General features: G+C 38.5%; 2 long non-coding RNA genes across 2 annotated transcripts; one reads left to right on the forward strand and one right to left on the reverse strand.

The window, feature by feature from the left end:
• Positions 1 to 1,829: 1,829 nt before the first annotated feature.
• On the reverse strand, positions 1,830 to 3,243 carry LOC110697742. The gene is made up of 2 exons (XR_002506555.1): positions 2,295 to 3,243; positions 1,830 to 2,079 (listed from the first exon to the last, which is right to left on the reverse strand). It is a non-coding gene; the product is annotated as an uncharacterized LOC110697742 (long non-coding RNA).
• A 2,000-nt stretch (positions 3,244 to 5,243) lies between these two features.
• Positions 5,244 to 8,914, forward strand: LOC110697743. The gene is made up of 6 exons (XR_002506556.1): positions 5,244 to 7,697; positions 7,769 to 7,920; positions 7,998 to 8,333; positions 8,422 to 8,559; positions 8,653 to 8,760; positions 8,834 to 8,914. It is a non-coding gene; the product is annotated as an uncharacterized LOC110697743 (long non-coding RNA).
• The last annotated feature ends 597 nt before the right edge of the window (positions 8,915 to 9,511 follow it).

The following is a 9,511-nucleotide window of genomic DNA, read 5'->3' on the forward strand; positions in this document are numbered from 1 at the left end:
TTTACAATTTTTCCATTTGATAAACAAATTTTGTTTATCATATTGATAAACATGAATTTTCTTGGAAGAAATAGGCTTTTGAGCATTTAGTATTAATCAATAAATTATAAATAAATGTGCCTTGCTGACTAGTTGACTACTTAAGAACAATCTAAGCTCAATTATTTAAGTGATGTTACTGCACTTTTTTTTTAAAAATTAATATATTAGTGTCCATGCTTCATTTATAAGGCTGCAAACGATCCGGGGCCGAGCTGAGTTTTAGTCTGTTCGAGCTAAGCTTGATAAGAAATATTCGTGCTCGAATAATCCCGAGCTTGAACGAGCTCTTAAAAATCTTGTTCGACCTGGCCTCGTTAAGAATTTGGCTTGTTCGAGCTTTGTTCACGAACGTACTCGTTTGCATTTCGAGTTTAAGTTCGAGCTTGATCGGATCTAAATCGGGCTTGATAAAATAAACGAGCCTTAATTTATCTTTAAAAAATTGTTTCTTTTAAATTTTAATATATACATCCATTTAATTTTATATAAAATTTTTATTTTCTTTCTATAGAAAAAGGTAATGACGAAGGTTTTCATGCTTTTACATGATGAAATAATTAGTACTTTTTACAAATATGTATGAATAAAAGATATATAAATTTTTCAAATTTTAATTAGGCGTTAAAAAAACTTATAAATTGACTTAAGCAAGTTGTTTATGAACATGACCGAGTCGAACATGATGCTGTTCGATCTTTGTTCATCTATTTGACGAGCTTAAGATTTTTGTTCAAGCTTGTTTGTTAGATTAACAAACGAGTTTTGACCAAGCTTTGACCGAGCTTGTTCACGAGTATGTAGTTCAAAAAAATATCAGCTCATTTACACCCTATTCATTTAGCATCCAAAAACATATTCCCTGTTTTATTTATCTTTACCTGCTTTAATTTATTTAGCATTTACTAGCCATTTTGTAACTTCGGCCATCTTTTTATATTTTAGTTAAGAAAAGTTGAGGCATTCCAAATGCAGTCTCGTTAGGTACGAATAAATGTAGTTTAAGGGGCTAGAAAGTCATTTTACATGGATTTTGCTCAGCTGAGTGGAATTCCACCTCAGCTCCCGTTCTACTTTATGTCAGCCTGTTTTGAGTGTATTTCGGTATTTTATCACGTATTTGGTAGTGTTTGGTGTATTGTATTCGTACTTTTGCTTCTGATTTCCCAAAAATTACCTCTCTCCTCTTTTATTCACTCCTCTCTCTCTATCTCCCTCACTCCTATCGTTCTCTCTCTTCTCTGCTCTCTCCTCGCTCCTCTCGCTCTGTCATTCCCTCCTCTCACTCAGCATCTCTGGCTTATAGCTTTGCCGGAATTCGCAAGCTTGTTAAGGTGAATCTCGTCGGTGAAGACTTGCCGCAGCTAAAGGCGCTAAATTAAGTAAGTAAATTTTTTTTTGTGTAGTAGCTGATTGAGTTCATTGAGTTCGAATATTATGGTCTAATTGAAGTTGGGGTTTGTTCAATTTCAATTAAGGGTTGAATTAGGATTTTTTCAATGTTATTGGGTTTTATGGGAATCATCTTATTAGTCGCAAAATGAGTTAGAGCTCGTATAAACACTAGTAGAATAAACTTAATGGCAAGCGGTTCAAACCCCCTAATGGGAAGCGGTTTTGAACCGCATGCTCTTAGGAGGCTTGCAATTGGCATTTTAAATGGCAAGCGGTTCAGAACCGCTTGCTATTTGAAGGTAATGGCAAGCGGTTTGGGTTCCAAATCGCTGCCCATTACACTTATAATAATAAAAAAAAATTAAGTTTTTTTTTGTTTTTTTTTTTCAATTAAATTGATACACAAGAACTTAACATATGTATAAACATAACTATTTTCATTAATCAATTTCTTCAATATTACATTTTCTGATCCTTAAAAAAAATACAATACATTAATTAATAAATAACTTAATTTTCTGATTTTCTGCTCTTGTTACAGTTCCACCACCAGCATGCAAACCACCAGCCACGCGCGCCACCTATCACCGCCACCACCTTGACCCGTATCACCACCACCAACACCCTATCCCGATTCACCCGTATCTACCAAACAAGCACAAACTTATGAAAAAAAATTGCGCTAATCCAAACAACAAAACTCGAAAATTAGCTAAAATTTCATATTTAAACTTAAATTAAAAATAAACAACAACATTCTCAGATCTTAAATTAAAAACAACAAAAGTTTTGCAAAATTAGGATGAATTAGATCTAAACTTCCAAAACTCAAAAATTAGCTACAAAATTCAACAAAATACCGGAAATTAAAGCGAGACTGACATGAGAAGCAGCGTAATACCCAAACGCCAAGTCGGAAGATCTGAACCTTACCGCCTTCTTCTCGTCGCCGGTCGCTCGTCGAAGGTTGCTGGTCACTCGTAGCTGTTGTGGTGAGGCGTGAGAAAGGACAGAAGGGAGGTTGAGAGAAGAAAGACAAGGAGATGGAGGGGAAGGGAAAGAGATAAGTGAGGCGTAATGGAGGAAGAGAGGAGAGAGAGCGTAAGAAGTTTAGAGGAGAGAGATAGGAGAACCGTGAAAATGAGGGGAGAGAGAGGATGGGTTTCTAATTTGTAAGGGTTTTTTTTTTAACCAATGGCAAGCGTTTCAATGCTCAAACCGCTTGCCATTTACATTTTGGCTAGCGGTTCATCCAAAACTGCTTGCCATTTGCATTTTGGCAAGCGGTTCATCCAAAATCGCTTTCCATTTATATTTTGGCAAGCGGAATTCAAAAACCGCTTGCCATTTGTGGCTGCCCATCAAGTTTATTCTACTAGTGAAAGATTGTGTATTTGATGTTCCTATATTTACGAAATGAGTTAGGGCTCGTTTAAAGATTGTGTATTTGATGTTCATGTATTTTGCATTTTTTGTTTAGTAATTGTGTATTGTTTGAAACCATAAATTGAAGGTTGTAAGGAGGGGGTTCCCATCGTAAGGGGTCCTCTCCTTCAATGCCCATGGCCATTTAAAATCCAAGGACTTTACAATTGTTAAGGTGTAGTAGGATTTGAATTCCTGACTGTTTGGGAGACCTTGAATTAGAATTGATTCTATCCCATTACGCTTTTTTGTAAGAAGTAAGTAGGGAGTCGCAATTGAGTGTTAGGAAAACTAATAAACCTCATTCATGCCTTTCTTCCATGTGGAGTTCATGGAATAATTATCACCAATCATAAGTTTAACCATGCCCAAATTGGTCTATAAACCAGAAATGAGTTCGAGAGCGAAGGTACTAAAAAAATGTTCCCTTTAGAGGGGAATCATTATCCTAGCCCTAGTGCGGCCTCTATTAGCTCTTCCGTATTTTACAATTTCATCACCAAACAATATATGCAACACGATACATAAAACTATGTTAGTTGATTTTATTTACAAGAATTAATCACGTAGGAATTACATCGTAATGTCGTTATTCTTATTTAATCAAATTCGTGAAAAGGACAAGAAAATAAACAATATTCGCCTTTGCTTAAGTGATCAACCAACAATTATTTAATTCAATTCTAATCTTTATTTAATGCAAGATACTATGTGGAATTGATTAATTATTTATTTTAAAGGTGATCAAACAACACTAATTAATTAAGGTTCTTTTAAACAAGAAAATAAATGTGATTTAACTAAGTGCTCGGGAATTTACCACTTCTCCTTGCTAGCTAGATCTCCGTTCAGAATACTTAAGGATTCCTTCTGGCTCCGAAACCTCCACCGTAGTAAAAAAATATCAAAAGGGGTGAGTGTTTAGGACAAGGGGGGCTAGGTTGCACAAGTTCACAAGTATTTCGCCAGAGTTTTAGGTTATTTTCTGTCTGTTTAAGCCTTGATTTAAGCTCTTATTTATTGGAAATGATTAGGTTTAGGGTTACGAGCATTCTGAGCAGGTGTCGCGCTTAACAGGATGAGTTGCGCGCGACATCCCAGTGCAAGTGATTAGGCTGCGCTGCTATGGGCAGCGCAACTAATTGTCTTGCGGGCGGCTTTATGGTAAGATTCGATTTTATATTTTCCGTATAATTTTGAATCTTCCACAGTGCAACTCTGAAGGTTGCGCTGGGTGTCGCGCGTAACTGAATTAGTTGCGCGCGACAGCCTAGCGCGACTGTTTCAGATGCGCGCGGTTTTTCTGCGGCAGCACTAAGATTTAACCAGGCGCTCCTAAATCCGTCTTTATTGGGTTTTAAGCACGGGCTTAAACCTAATTATGATCGTGTTTAGTTAATTGGACCTTTGTTTTCGCTTTTATATTTAATTTGGGCTAGTCTTTTGTGTTTTGCGGTTTAACCAATTCTCCATAAGTATTCTTCACTTTGACCAAACACAAAGATGGTTTTATTTATCGTCATTGCACTTCCTGTCGGGACTGGAGGCCAAAAGTAGATGTCTACAGTTAGCCCCCACTATGATCGAGTCTAGAATAGAAGATGATCAAAGTTGTCAAGGAAATAAATCTGAGACTCATTCTGCGAAGTTCTCTAAGGATAGAGAATCTTTTAGTAATGTTTAAGGATGTCGAAACAATCCTAGCTTGGTTCGCTAAGTGTTTGAAACAAGTAGCTATTAAGGCTAGAAAAAGTTTTTCCTAGTCTTAATGCGCTAAAGAATCTAGATTGATCCTTTGCAATTTTAGAACGCTTTTACAAGTAAAGGTGTTCTGGGTGATGTCAAGTCATGAGAAGAGATCGGTTTTAAAAGGATAAAAGGGGAAGAGTTCCTCCCAATCGTGTCATCGTTGGTCTAAAGTCCCTCGATATGTCATTGAAACTTTAGCTTGACTTTAACAAAGTAAAAAAGATGAAAAGGGATTTTCGGTATTCGAGCCGAAATGATCCTATATTCGAGCCGGATGTCCACAAGATAGAAATACATGTGTCAGGACTGGAGGCATATATCCAAATCCAGTGAGAGGGAAGAAAGTCAACAACTTTCTCAGCAGTTTTGTCCACAAGATGAGTACACGTGTCTCAGGACTGGGGGCACGTGACTACGTAGGCGCGATATTGTCTTGTAGCTTCTTTATACATAGGATGATTTCGACACCCTAACTGTCTGGTAAGTTAGTAAGCACACTAACTACCGTATTTGCTCCCATTCAAGAAGTGCCTGTTCCTGATGGTTCGGCGCGCCTGTTGACTCGTGAGCTAACGCCTACAATAATTCTCTACCTTTTAGTCCCGAGAGGTAGATCTCGCAAAGCTTGGGCTGAAGTGAAATTTTACGCAACACCTACGTCGTACAATTTTGCGCCGTACGATACGCCATTTGCATTTTTACGTTGCATGAAAACGCCATCCTTTTTGCTTCGGATGTGAATAAAGAAGAAAACCTGGACAATTGTAACGTCAGTACAATAAAATGACAAACCTGTCTATGGGTTCTTTTACGTAAAGCACCACCACGGAACGTCTTAAGGTACTCTTACAAAAATCGTTCAATATATGCTTGGGGAAGGCACAAAGCACGATGTTCATGCAAAAATGATGCAAAAACTAACAAAGAAGAAAAAAAACTACAATATGCAAAGCAATTTAAAAATTTTTTGAAAATTTGCGCGCCATTACGTCTAATCACGAGCAAAAACCGTTAAAAATGATCCAACTGATCAAAATCAAGATTCCGGTCATTTTAGTGACCATTATCCGTGCGCAACTCAGTGGGTCGTGCAGCCAGGCGCGCGCATTGTTCTGAGTTGCGCTGGTACGTCACGCGCAACAGATTCAGTTGCGCGCGACATTTATGTCAGTAAAGTGAAATCGATGAGCGCGATTTTCACTTCACTCTTTATTTCTCCTTCCTTCGCCATTTTCGCCTCTTTCTCTCTCTAGGAAGCTCGGATTTTTGCGATTTTCAAAGCTAAAGGAAGCAAATTTCGTCCTTAATTCATATTTTCCGTAATGGAATGTAAGTTTTTTGCTAGAATTTGTTCTTTTCTGGCTGAATTTGAATGGTTTTCGATCGTTGAACCACAAGTTTTGAATTTGGGGGTTTTCGATTCAGTCCATTATTCTTGAAATTATTTTTTCTATGTTGTCATGCTATGTTTAAAGAGTATTTTGCAACAAATTTCATGAAAATTGGTTAAGTATTGAACCTTGTATGAGCATATCTTTGTTCAAGTTCGTTCTTGCTCTTTTCCTTTGAATTTTGCTTGATTTTAATCTTGCTCATTTTTTGTTATAATCGCTGATTATGAAGTAGATTATAGCTATGGAACCAATATTACTTTCATAATTCATTTTCACAAATTTTGAATTGTTGGTAAATGGCGCGAAAAATACTCTTAGCTTATTCTTGCCATGTTCAAACTTCAAAATTGTTTTATAGACGATAACCATGTTTATATTACTGTTATTCTTCTAGAATTAGTTGATTCTTTGAGATTTTTAAAATGCAATCCCTTGAATACTTAGTTGAAAATGGTATAGGATGGCTTTTGTGGGTGTTAGAAGCCCCCATTTACAGAGTTTAACTGCAGGTATCGTAGCCCCCAAGTATGGATGGCATTCGATTTCGTGTTTTGCCCTTTTGACAGTGTTTATGCTGCCGAAGCGGGTCTAGAATACATATATTAGTTTAGTTTAGGAAATAAAGTAAACTAATTAAAGAAACTTTATCCATCATAGCATAGACTTGCCTCCATTTATCGATGCAGAGGAGATTCTCGGTGGTCCGGACGAGGCAGCTTGCCCTCGGAAGAGGGTGACCCGTCGTCGAGGGGAGGTTCGAGAGCGACGCGTTGCGGCCGATCGACGTCGCTAGGACCCTAGGGTCCTTAAGTGGGACCCAGACCATCATGTGGTTTGGGAGGCTCCTCCCAACTACGACCCTAGGGTGCTTAAGTAGGACCCAGACCATCATGTTTCGACCAGAGGGTGGCGCGGCATCGTGAGTTTTTCGCGCCTTTGTTTCTTTCTCTTTTCCTTTGTTTCTCCTTTTTAAACCATAACTGTTTATTTTTATTTTTATTCTTTTATTTAAAGTGAGCCTAGCATGCGTTTATACGGATCTGGTGACCTGCAAGCCCATTTTGAAAGTTTTCCCAAGGTGGCAAAGGAGATTGCAGCACTTTTTAGGATTGACTCCTAACTAGCGGCTCTTTAGGATTTATCGAGTCAGCCTGCATCGTCAGCTTTCCTCCGTGGATTGTTGGAGTTTTGGTGGGATTCCACCAACACTTTCCACTTTCCTGGGGAGAGATGACGGTTACCCCTTTCGATTTCTCTATGATTACGAGTTTTCATTTTGGAGGCGAGCCCGTAGTCATAGAGTTCGTTAAGGGGTCAGACGAGAGACTACGCGACCTTGTGGAGGACTTTCTTGCGTCGGCCTTTCACATGTATGCGTAGTCTTGTCCGTACTCGGTTCTTGCCGACGAGTTGTCGGCTGACGAGCTTGATCGACATTGTACACTTGAGAAGCTGGCTCGGATATACATTGCTCACGTTCTTTCCGTCACCATCTTGAGTGATAGAGAAGAGCGTTTCACCATTGGGTTACTTATTTGCCTCAGCGATTTGGGGCAAGTAGGTGACCTGAGTTGGGCGGAGGTGTCGTATATGCGTATGCTTACAGCTATGGGCAAGGCGACCCGGGTGATGGATTCTGCGGAATTTACTAAGGTGCCTCGGATCTCCCTTACGTGGCATGGTCGTATCCTTGAGGTACATGTTTTAAGCTTCTTTCGGTTATTTCTTTCGCTTTTTCCTTTAGGCTTATCTTTTCTCGGTTTCAGGCTTGGGGATGCTCGTACCTGCCTTTCTTATCCCCCAGGGTGCTTGGGGCTGCTCGTTTTCCTATCGGCCATCGATTGTCGCGATTAAGAAGTGACGAGTTACTTCTGCCGGCGACTTTCGCCAGAGGATCCTTTCCACGACTCGTGCGTCGGTGAGTATTCCAACTACATGTGCATTTTTTTATTTTGTTTATTTTCTGACGATTTTTCATGTGGTTGTGTTTTATAGATCGATCTCCGTCCTTGGAGTTTGATTGTTGGAGACCCTGAGATTATCCGATCTGGCATGATTTATTGTCGTTTCCGGGCCCTCTATCCGGGACTCTCTGTGCTTTAGAGGACAGACGCTTGGTTTTTGGGCGAGCGTATTCTCTGGCAGCTTTCGCCCGAGGAGCCTTTGGTTCCGACTGATCCTCGGATCCGGATGTTACGTCTGGATTTGATGTGTACCGAGGATCAAGCTCAGGCCATCCTTGGTTATCCAGCGGAGCAGCTGGTGCTGCTGGAGGTTTCTTATCCGGCTTTTATAGCATCCAGGCTGACTCCTTTTCCGTCTTTTGTTCCGGTTAGTACTCTAACTCTCTCTTTTCTTTCTTTCTATTTATTTTTCGGAACTTTAACCCTTTTATCATTTTTTGTCATGTATATTTTAGCGGGTCTAGCTAGGTGGTTGGGTGCCTCTTACATCGGAGATCACATATACCGATGCTGTCAGATCGGTAATTCGTGAGACCCTTCCAGCAGCGGAGGATGATGAGGGGATACCGTTTGGACCTTAGACGGTTGAGTCGGTATGTCTTTTGTGTGTATGTACTTAAACATTTCTATTTATGTTTTATTTCATATACATTTGTTTACTAACTGTCCTTGTATTCTTGGAACAGGATCCGCAGGAAACCGTAAACGGCATGGTGAGGACTTTACGTGCTTTCCAAGCTGCTTATCAGAGAGCCCTCGTGAGTTTATCATGCCGTGATCATCGGATGATCACGGTAAGTTTTCTTTCTTTTCTTTTCAACGAAGTTATTAAATTTCATATATTGATCTTCGTTTTGGATTTTGCAGGATGTGCAACAACCGTCTAGTAGTCGACATGCACCTTGATTTCTTTTGTACACATATTGTTATTTTTAGGAAACAGATGTATATATATATATATATATATATATATATATATATATATTTTTTGCATTGTTGTACATATGACACATTTGTATATATGTCATTATTATTATCTATATTGTTTCCATGTGTACATTATTATTATTTTTATTAGCAAAAAACAATTTTCGAGGGAGGGAAAGGGTTCCCGACTTATCCCCTCAAAAAAATAACCAAAACTCGAAAAAAAGAAGGTGAAAAGAAAACAAAAAAGAAGGAAAAAGAGAAAAAAGAAAATAAGAAAATAATAAAAAAGAAAATAAGGAAGTAGGAAAATAATAAAAAAAAAAAAGAAAAAGAAAATAAAAAGAAACTAAGAAAGTAGGCAAGAAAAGGGACACAAAGGGTTAAAAGGCAAGCGTATGATTTGTCTTAAGATTTCCTGAAGATTTTGTCATTATGTGAGCCAAAATACGGAAATAAATCCAACTGTTGGTGAACTATCCTTTAAGCTAAATTTGCCGAAATTTTTTCCCTCTTGGGTTTATTTAAATGTGGTTTCGTATAGGCTTTTGATCATTTTGCATTTATTCGCTTAATAATATAAGAAACTAAAAAGAATTAATCTCTCTAAATTCTCAT

This window comes from Chenopodium quinoa, unplaced genomic scaffold (genome assembly GCF_001683475.1).
Source record: "Chenopodium quinoa cultivar QQ74 unplaced genomic scaffold, ASM168347v1, whole genome shotgun sequence".
Lineage (NCBI taxonomy): Eukaryota > Viridiplantae > Streptophyta > Magnoliopsida > Caryophyllales > Amaranthaceae > Chenopodium > Chenopodium quinoa.